Source organism: Bombina bombina, chromosome 9 (genome assembly GCF_027579735.1).
Source record: "Bombina bombina isolate aBomBom1 chromosome 9, aBomBom1.pri, whole genome shotgun sequence".
NCBI lineage: Eukaryota > Metazoa > Chordata > Amphibia > Anura > Bombinatoridae > Bombina > Bombina bombina.
Genome location: NC_069507.1, coordinates 284,264,298 through 284,273,885, shown reverse-complemented (window position 1 = coordinate 284,273,885; position 9,588 = coordinate 284,264,298).

Genomic DNA, 9,588 nt, shown 5'->3' with positions numbered 1-9,588 from the left:
TCACATAGGAATGGTTCTGGATCAGATCCGGGCTGCTGGCCTGACTCTGAAGCCAGAAAAATGCCACTTTGGGATGGCCGAGGTACAGTACCTGGGTCACCGGGTGGGGTGTGGAAAGCAGCGACCAGAGCCGGCCAAGATAGAAGCTGTCGCCAATTGGCCCACCCCCATCACTAAGACTCAGGTCCTAGCCTTCCTGGGCACGGCAGGGTACTATAGACGGTTCGTACCAGACTACAGCACACTTGCCAAACCCCTGACTGACTTGACCAAGAAGAACTTACCTCGACAGGTCCTGTGGTCTCCCCACTGTGAAACGGCTTTCCAGGCTCTCAAAAATGCTCTAATTAACGCTCCTGTCTTGGCGGCTCCAGCCCTTAACAAACGTTTTATCGTCCATACAGATGCTTCCATGTTCGGGCTGGGAGCCGTCCTCAGCCAAGTAGGCGAAGATGGAGGGGAGCATCCAGTTGCCTACATCAGCCGGAAGCTCCTGCCCCGCGAAGTCAGCTATGCAGCGGTCGAAAAGGAGTGTTTGGCTTTGGTGTGGGCATTAAAGAAATTGACTCCCTATTTATATGGGCAGGAGTTCACTCTGGTCACCGACCATAACCCGTTGGTGTGGCTGAACCGGGTCTCTGGAGATAATGGCAGGCTATTACGTTGGAGTTTATCGTTGCAACCCTTCAATTTCACCATTACTTACAGACCTGGGAAACAGAATGGCAACGCCGACGGGTTGTCCAGACAAACCGACCTCAGCCCCGCATAACCAGCGGTCTGGACAGCCTTAGTCTGCCCCGAAAAGGGGTCAGACCGTGTCTGCCAGAGTGTTCCACAGAAAGGGAGCACTGTTACAGAAGCATTAGTTATTTTGTTGTGAAGAAACTTATTTCCCAGCAGCAATGCCTGAACCAGCCAAGCCAGCGCCTAAGAAGGGCTCCAAGAAAACTGTAACAAGTATCATTTCATAAAGGGTTAACTCTGTTCAGTTTTGAGAAAACTATTTTCTGAGGCAGGTTTCCTAGCATATTGTGTACTGTAATTAAGTTTGTGATAAGCATTCACTGCTAGGTGATAAGAAGGACTCAATTGTTTTCTTGTGTGTACTTGTTATCTGCGGTGGCCTGTCCAAGGGCTTTGTCTAAATGTGTGATGGGGGATTTTATGCTTCCCCCCCTGGGAGTGCCCTGTGTGCATGTAACCTAAATAAAAAGCAGGCTGGGCATCCCAGTCCTCAGTTCTTGGTTGTCCCTCAATCGCAGCGTTGACTCGTTTTTGTGGGCAGAAGGGTATCCTAGCTGTACTACAGCTAAGGGGGATTATTCTACATTTGCGAGACTCATATAGAATACTATGGAAAGCAGTTTCTCCCCTCTTCAGCAATAGGAATCCAGGCTACTAAGCGGTCCATCTCTCAGCAAGACTAAGGGTAACCGTAACAGTAAGTTTTTAAACAGTTTTATACTGGATTTTTATATCAGTATCTGTGCATCTTATTCTTTATAGTAGTGTCTATTACATGCAGTTATATGAAAATGAGTGTATACTGTCCCTTTAAGGACTGGGCATTTCAGACAAAAACTTCCCCAAAAGACGAGAGCATTTTTAGCATTTTTGCCATCACTACATTTAAACAGAAATAGAGCCTTTTTTATATTTACCTATCAAAACTATATATTATTTTTTTTAGTAGACAACCCAAGGTATTGATCTAGTAGGCCCATTTTGGTATATTTCATGCCACCATTTCACCTCCAAATGCGATCAAATAAAATAAATCTTTTTCACAATTTTAGGTTTCTCACTGAAATTATTTACAAACAGCATGTGCAATTATGGCACACATGGTTGTAAATGCTTCTCTGGGATCCCCTTTGTTCAGAAATAGCAGACATATATGACTTTGGCATTGCTTTTTGGTGATTAAAAGGCCGCTTATTGCAGCTGCGCACCAAACTTGTATTATGCCCAGCAGTGAAGGGGTTAATTAGGTAGCTTATTTCTGCACTGCCTCACTCATGGGGCATGCAGAAATTGCGCAATCTTAGCGAGATCGCGGCAGAGAGAGGCCCAGGGTACGGCACTGGTCGTTAAGGGGTTAAATGCGCTGTTGTTTTCATAGGCATGGGTTATCCTTTAAGATTAATTAGTGTTTTGAGTATTTTGTTAAAAGCGTGAGCATGGATTTGAGGGACAATTTCATATACCTTCATGGAAGGCCCTTTTTACGGAAAACAACAATTACGCTTTGTATTTTGTGCTTTTAAGTACCAATTTTTAAATTATGATTTACGCTGTGTATTTCTTTCTAATGGTTGCGAGAGTCCATAAACTTACTCTTGGGAACGGGGGAGGGGTCTTTATTCAAACTTCTTCATAGTTAAGGTCGTGGACTCTCACAACCAAGAAAGAAATACATTTATCAGGTAAGCATAAGTTATGTTATTTTATATGATTTATTCCTGTGTAATTTACAGACAAATTTTAGGTTTCGATAAAATACAATTTTTGTTGAACAATTTTGTTAGCACTTTTGATGCACTTTAACGATACATTTTTTTCCTGCATATTGTTTCGTGAATGGGTCAATTATTTGTTTTAAAAGATTTATAAATGATGATTTTTATTGTGCACTTTAGTAATGTGTGTATCTCCTTCCCATATGACAATGCAGTATACGCCTTATATTATTTTTATTGTGCACTTTAGTAATGTGTGTATCTCCTTCCCATATGACAATGCAGTATACGCCTTATATTATTTTTATTGTGCACTTTAGTAATGTGTGTATCTCCTTCCCATATGACAATGCAGTATACGCCTTATATTATTTTTATTGTGCACTTTAGTAATGTGTGTATCTCCTTCCCATATGACAATGCAGTATACGCCTTATATTATTTTTATTGTGCACTTTAGTAATGTGTGTATCTCCTTCCCATATGACAATGCAGTATACGCCTTATATTATTTTTATTGTGCACTTTAGTAATGTGTGTATCTCCTTCCCATATGACAATGCAGTATACGCCTTATATTATTCTATCAGCGAAATAGAAGTACTGGCAGCATTCTTACAGAATCTCACCAACCCAGAGAGCTTTTTAGAGTCAAGCCCTAAATCACCAGCCCACAGAGCAACACGCTGTAATCTAAATTAATAAGTGTGTGCGTTATCTGTCTCACCTGAGTCTAGTGGGCTCCTGTGACAGACGGAGATCACATGTTCACTGTCACATAATGAGGATTCCCGTACAATAGAAAACTCATGTATGAGTTATTAATCTAATCATGTGCTGTGTGACCAACCTCTGTTGCTCATAAATGGGGGATCGTTATAGCAACAGCCTCACCTGCCCTTATATTATTCCCTAAAGCTCCTCCCAGCCTCGCCTGCCCTTATATTATTCCCTAAAGCTCCTCCCAGCCTCACCTGTCCATATATTATTCCCTAAAGCTCCTCCCAGCCTCACCTGTCCTTATATTATTCCCTAAAGCTCCTCCCAGCCTCACCTGTCCTTATATTATTCCCTAAAGCTCCTCCCAGCCTCACCTGTCCTTATATTATTCCCTAAAGCTCCTCCCAGCCTCACCTGCCCTTATATTATTCCCTAAAGCTCCTCCCAGCCTCACCTGTCCTTATATTATTCCCTAAATCTCCTCCCAGCCTCACCTGCCCTTATATTATTCCCTAAAGCTCCTCCCAGCCTCACCTGCCCTTATATTATTCCCTAAAGCTCCTCCCAGCCTCACCTGTCCATATATTATTCCCTAAAGCTCCTCCCAGCCTCACCTGTCCTTATATTATTCCCTAAAGCTCCTACCAGCCTCACCTGTCCTTATATTATTCCCTAAAGCTCCTCCCAGCCTCACCTGTCCTTATATTATTCCCTAAAGCTCCTCCCAGCCTCACCTGTCCTTATATTATTCCCTAAAGCTCCTACCAGCCTCACCTGTCCTTATATTATTCCCTAAAGCTCCTCCCAGCCTCACCTGTCCTTATATTATTCCCTAAAGCTCCTCCCAGCCTCACCTGCCCTTATATTATTCCCTAAAGCTCCTCCCAGCCTCACCTGTCCTTATATTATTCCCTAAAGCTCCTCCCAGCCTCACCTGTCCTTATATTATTCCCTAAAGCTCCTCCCAGCCTCACCTATCCTTATATTATTCCCTAAAGCTCCTCCCAGCCTCACCTGTCCTTATATTCCCTAAAGCTCCTCCCAGCCTCACCTGTCCTTATATTATTCCCTAAAGCTCCTCCCAGCCTCACCTGTCCTTATATTATTCCCTAAAGCTCCTCCCAGCCTCACCTGTCCATATATTATTCCCTAAAGCTCCTCCCAGCCTCACCTGTCCTTATATTATTCCCTAAAGCTCCTCCCAGCCTCACCTATCCTTATATTATTCCCTAAAGCTCCTCCCAGCCTCACCTGTCCTTATATTATTCCCTAAAGCTCCTCCCAGCTTCACCTGTCCTTATATTATTCCCTAAAGCTCCTCCCAGCCTCACCTGTCCTTATATTATTCCCTAAAGCTCCTCCCAGCCTCACCTGTCCATATATTATTCCCTAAAGCTCCTCCCAGCCTCACCTGTCCTTATATTATTCCCTAAAGCTCCTCCAAGCCTCACCTGCCCTAATATTATTCCCTAAAGCTCCTCCCAGCCTCACCTGTCCTTATATTATTCCCTAAAGCTCCTCCCAGCCTCACCTGTCCTTATATTATTCCCTAAAGCTCCTCCCAGCCTCACCTGTCCTTATATTATTCCCTAAAGCTCCTCCCAGCCTCACCTGTCCTTATATTATTCCCTAAAGCTCCTCCCAGCCTCACCTGCCCTTATATTCCCTAAAGCTCCTCCCAGCCTCACCTGTCCTTATATTATTCCCTAAAGCTTCTCCCAGCCTCACCTGTCCTTATATTATTCCCTAAAGCTCCTCCCAGCCTCACCTATACTTATATTATTCCCTAAAGCTCCTCCCAGCCTCACCTGTCCTTATATTATTCCCTAAATCTCCTCCCAGCCTCACCTGCCCTTATATTATTCCCTAAAGCTCCTCCCAGCCTCACCTGCCCTTATATTATTCCCTAAAGCTCCTCCCAGCCTCACCTGTCCATATATTATTCCCTAAATCTCCTCCCAGCCTCACCTGCCCTTATATTATTCCCTAAAGCTCCTCCCAGCCTCACCTGCCCTTATATTATTCCCTAAAGCTCCTCCCAGCCTCACCTGTCCATATATTATTCCCTAAAGCTCCTCCCAGCCTCACCTGTCCTTATATTATTCCCTAAAGCTCCTCCAGCCTCACCTGTCCTTATATTATTCCCTAAAGCTCCTCCCAGCCTCACCTGTCCCTTATATTATTCCCTAAAGCTCCTCCCAGCCTCACCTGCCCTTATATTATTCCCTAAAGCTCCTCCCAGCCTCACCTGTCCTTATATTATTCCCTAAAGCTCCTCCCAGCCTCACCTGTCCTTATATTATTCCCTAAAGCTCCTACCAGCCTCACCTGTCCTTATATTATTCCCTAAAGCTCCTCCCAGCCTCACCTGTCCTTATATTATTCCCTAAAGCTCCTCCCAGCCTCACCTGCCCTTATATTATTCCCTAAAGCTCCTCCCAGCCTCACCTGTCCTTATATTATTCCCTAAAGCTCCTCCCAGCCTCACCTGTCCTTATATTATTCCCTAAAGCTCCTCCCAGCCTCACCTGTCCTTATATTATTCCCTAAAGCTCCTCCCAGCCTCACCTGTCCATATATTATTCCCTAAAGCTCCTCCCAGCCTCACCTGTCCTTATATTATTCCCTAAAGCTCCTCCCAGCCTCACCTGTCCTTATATTATTCCCTAAAGCTCCTCCCAGCCTCACCTGTCCTTATATTATTCCCTAAAGCTCCTCCCAGCCTCACCTGTCCTTATATTATTCCCTAAAGCTCCTCCCAGCCTCACCTGTCCTTATATTATTCCCTAAAGCTCCTCCCAGCCTCACCTGTCCATATATTATTCCCTAAAGCTCCTCCCAGCCTCACCTGTCCTTATATTATTCCCTAAAGCTCCTCCAAGCCTCACCTGCCCTTATATTATTCCCTAAAGCTCCTCCCAGCCTCACCTGTCCTTATATTATTCCCTAAAGCTCCTCCCAGCCTCACCTGTCCTTATATTATTCCCTAAAGCTCCTCCCAGCCTCACCTGTCCTTATATTATTCCCTAAAGCTCCTCCCAGCCTCACCTGTCCTTATATTATTCCCTAAAGCTCCTCCCAGCCTCACCTGTCCTTATATTCCCTAAAGCTCCTCCCAGCCTCACCTGTCCTTATATTATTCCCTAAAGCTCCTCCCAGCCTCACCTGCCCTTATATTCCCTAAGCTCCTCCCCAGCCTCACCTGTCCTTATATTATTCCCTAAAGCTTCTCCCAGCCTCACCTGTCCTTATATTATTCCCTAAAGCTCCTCCCAGCCTCACCTATACTTATATTATTCCCTAAAGCTCCTCCCAGCCTCACCTGTCCTTATATTATTCCCTAAAGCTCCTCCCAGCCTCACCTGTCCTTATATTATTCCCTAAAGCTCCTCCCAGCCTCACCTGTCCTATATATTCCCTAAAGCTCCTCCCAGCCTCACTGTCCTTATATTATTCCTAAAGCTCCTCCCAGCCTCACCTATCCTTATATTATTCCCTAAAGCTCCTCCCAGGCCTCACCCTGTCCTTATATTCCCTAAAGCTCCTCCCAGCCTCACCTGTCCTTATATTATTCCCTAAAGCTCCTCCCAGCCTCACCTGCCCTTATATTATTCCCTAAAGCTCCTCCCAGCCTCACCTGTCCTTATATTATTCCCTAAAGCTCCTCCCAGCCTCACCTGTCCTTATATTATTCCCTAAAGCTCCTCCCAGCCTCACCTGTCCTTATATTATTCCCTAAAGCTCCTCCCAGCCTCACCTGTCCTTATATTCCCTAAAGCTCCTCCCAGCCTCACCTGTCCTTATATTATTCCCTAAAGCTCCCTCCAGCCTCACCTGTCCTTATATTATTCCCTAAAGCTCCTCCCAGCCTCACCTGTCCATATATTATTCCCTAAAGCTCCTCCCAGCCTCACCTGTCCTTATATTATTCCCTAAAGCTCCTCCCAGCCTCACCTTTCCTTATATTATTCCCTAAAGCTCCTCCCAGCCTCACCTGTCCTTATATTATTCCCTAAAGCTCCTCCCAGCTTCACCTGTCCTTATATTATTCCCTAAAGCTCCTCCCAGCCTCACCTGTCCTTATATTATTCCCTAAAGCTCCTCCCAGCCTCACCTGTCCATATATTATTCCCTAAAGCTCCTCCCAGCCTCACCTGTCCTTATATTATTCCCTAAAGCTCCTCCAAGCCTCACCTGCCCTTATATTATTCCCTAAAGCTCCTCCCAGCCTCACCTGTCCTTATATTATTCCCTAAAGCTCCTCCCAACCTCACCTGTCCTTATATTATTCCCTAAAGCTCCTCCCAGCCTCACCTGTCCTTATATTATTCCCTAAAGCTCCTCCCAGCCTCACCTGTCCTTATATTATTCCCTAAAGCTCCTCCCAGCCTCACCTGTCCTTATATTCCCTAAAGCTCCTCCCAGCCTCACCTGTCCTTATATTATTCCCTAAAGCTCCTCCCAGCCTCACCTGCCCTTATATTCCCTAAAGCTCCTCCCAGCCTCACCTGTCCTTATATTATTCCCTAAAGCTTCTCCCAGCCTCACCTGTCCTTATATTATTCCCTAAAGCTCCTCCCAGCCTCACCTGTCCCTAATGTATGTCTAAGTACACCGATTCACTAAGCTCCTCCAGCTTCACCTGTCCTGTATATTCTACTGTAACTGATTCACTAAAGCTCCCCTCCAGCCTCAACCCTGTCCCTATGTTACTTCTATGTAACGAATTCACTAAAGCTCCTCCAGCCTCAACCTGTCCCTATGTATTCTGTGTAACTGATTCACTAAAGCTCCCTCCATCCTCCACCTGTCCCTATGTTATTCTGTGTAATGATTCACTAAAGCTCCCTCCAGCCATCACCTGTCCCTATGTTACTTCTATGTAACCGAATTCACTAAAGCTCCCTCCAAGCCCCAACCTGTCCCTATGTTATTCTGTGTAACTGATTCACTAAAGCTCCCTCCATCACTCACATGTCCCTATTTTATTCTATGTAACTGATTCACTAAGCTCCCTCCAGCTTCACCTGTCCCAATGTTATTCTATGTAACTGATTCACTAAGCTCTCCTCCATCCTCACCTGTCCCCTATGTTATTCTATGTAGCTGATTCACCTAAAGCTCTCCTCCAGCTCACCTGGTCCCTATTTTTATTCTATGTAACTGATTCACTAAAGCTCCCTCCATCCTCACCTGTCCCTGTATTATTCTATGTAACTGATTCACTAAAGCTCCTCCCAGCCTCACCTGTCCTTATATTATTCCCTAAAGCTCCTCAAAGCCTCACCTGCCCTTATATTATTCCCTAAAGCTCCTCCCAGCCTCACCTGTCCTTATATTATTCCCTAAAGCTCCTCCCAGCCTCACCTGTCCTTATATTATTCCCTAAAGCTCCTCCCAGCCTCACCTGTACATATATTATTCCCTAAAGCTCCTCCCAGCCTCACCTGTCCTTATATTATTCCCTAAAGCTCCTCCCAGCCTCACCTGCCCTTATATTATTCCCTAAAGCTCCTCCTAGCCTCACCTGTTCTTATATTATTCCCTAAAGCTCCTCCCAGCCTCACCTGCCCTTATATTATTCCCTAAAGCTCCTCCCAGCCTCACCTGTCCTTAGATTATTCCCTAAATCTCCTCCCAGCCTCACCTGCCCTTATATTATTCCCTAAAGCTCCTCCCAGCCTCACCTGCCCTTATATTATTCCCTAAAGCTCCTCCCAGCCTCACCTGTCCCTATGTTATTCTATGTAACTGATTCACTAAAGCTCCCTCCAGCCTCACCTGTCCCTATGTTATTCTATGTAACTGATTCACTAAAGCTCCCTCCAGCTTCACCTGTCCCTATGTTATTCTATGTAACTGATTCACTAAAGCTCCCTCCAGCCTCACCTGTCCCTATGTTATTATATGTAACTGATTCACTAAAGCTCCCTCCAGCCTCACCTGTCCCTATGTTATTCTATGTAACTGATTCACTAAAGCTCCCTCCAGCCTCACCTGTCCCTATGTTATTCTATGTAACTGATTCACTAAAGCTCCCTCCAGCCTCACCTGTCCCTATGTTATTCTATGTAACTGATTCACTAAAGCTCCCTCCAGCTTCACCTGTCCCTATGTTATTCTATGTAACTGATTCACTAAAGCTCCCTCCAGCCTCACCTGTCCCTATGTTATTCTATGTAACTGATTCACTAAAGCTCCCTCCAGCCTCACCTGTCCCTATGTTATTCTATGTAACGGATTCACTAAAGCTCCCTCCAGCTTCACCTGTCCCTATGTTATTCTATGTAACTGATTCACTAAAGCTCCCTCCAGCTTCACCTGTCCCTGTGTTATTATATGTAACTGATTCACTAAAGCTCCCTCCAGCTCACTGTCCCTATGTTATTCTATGTAACTGATTCAC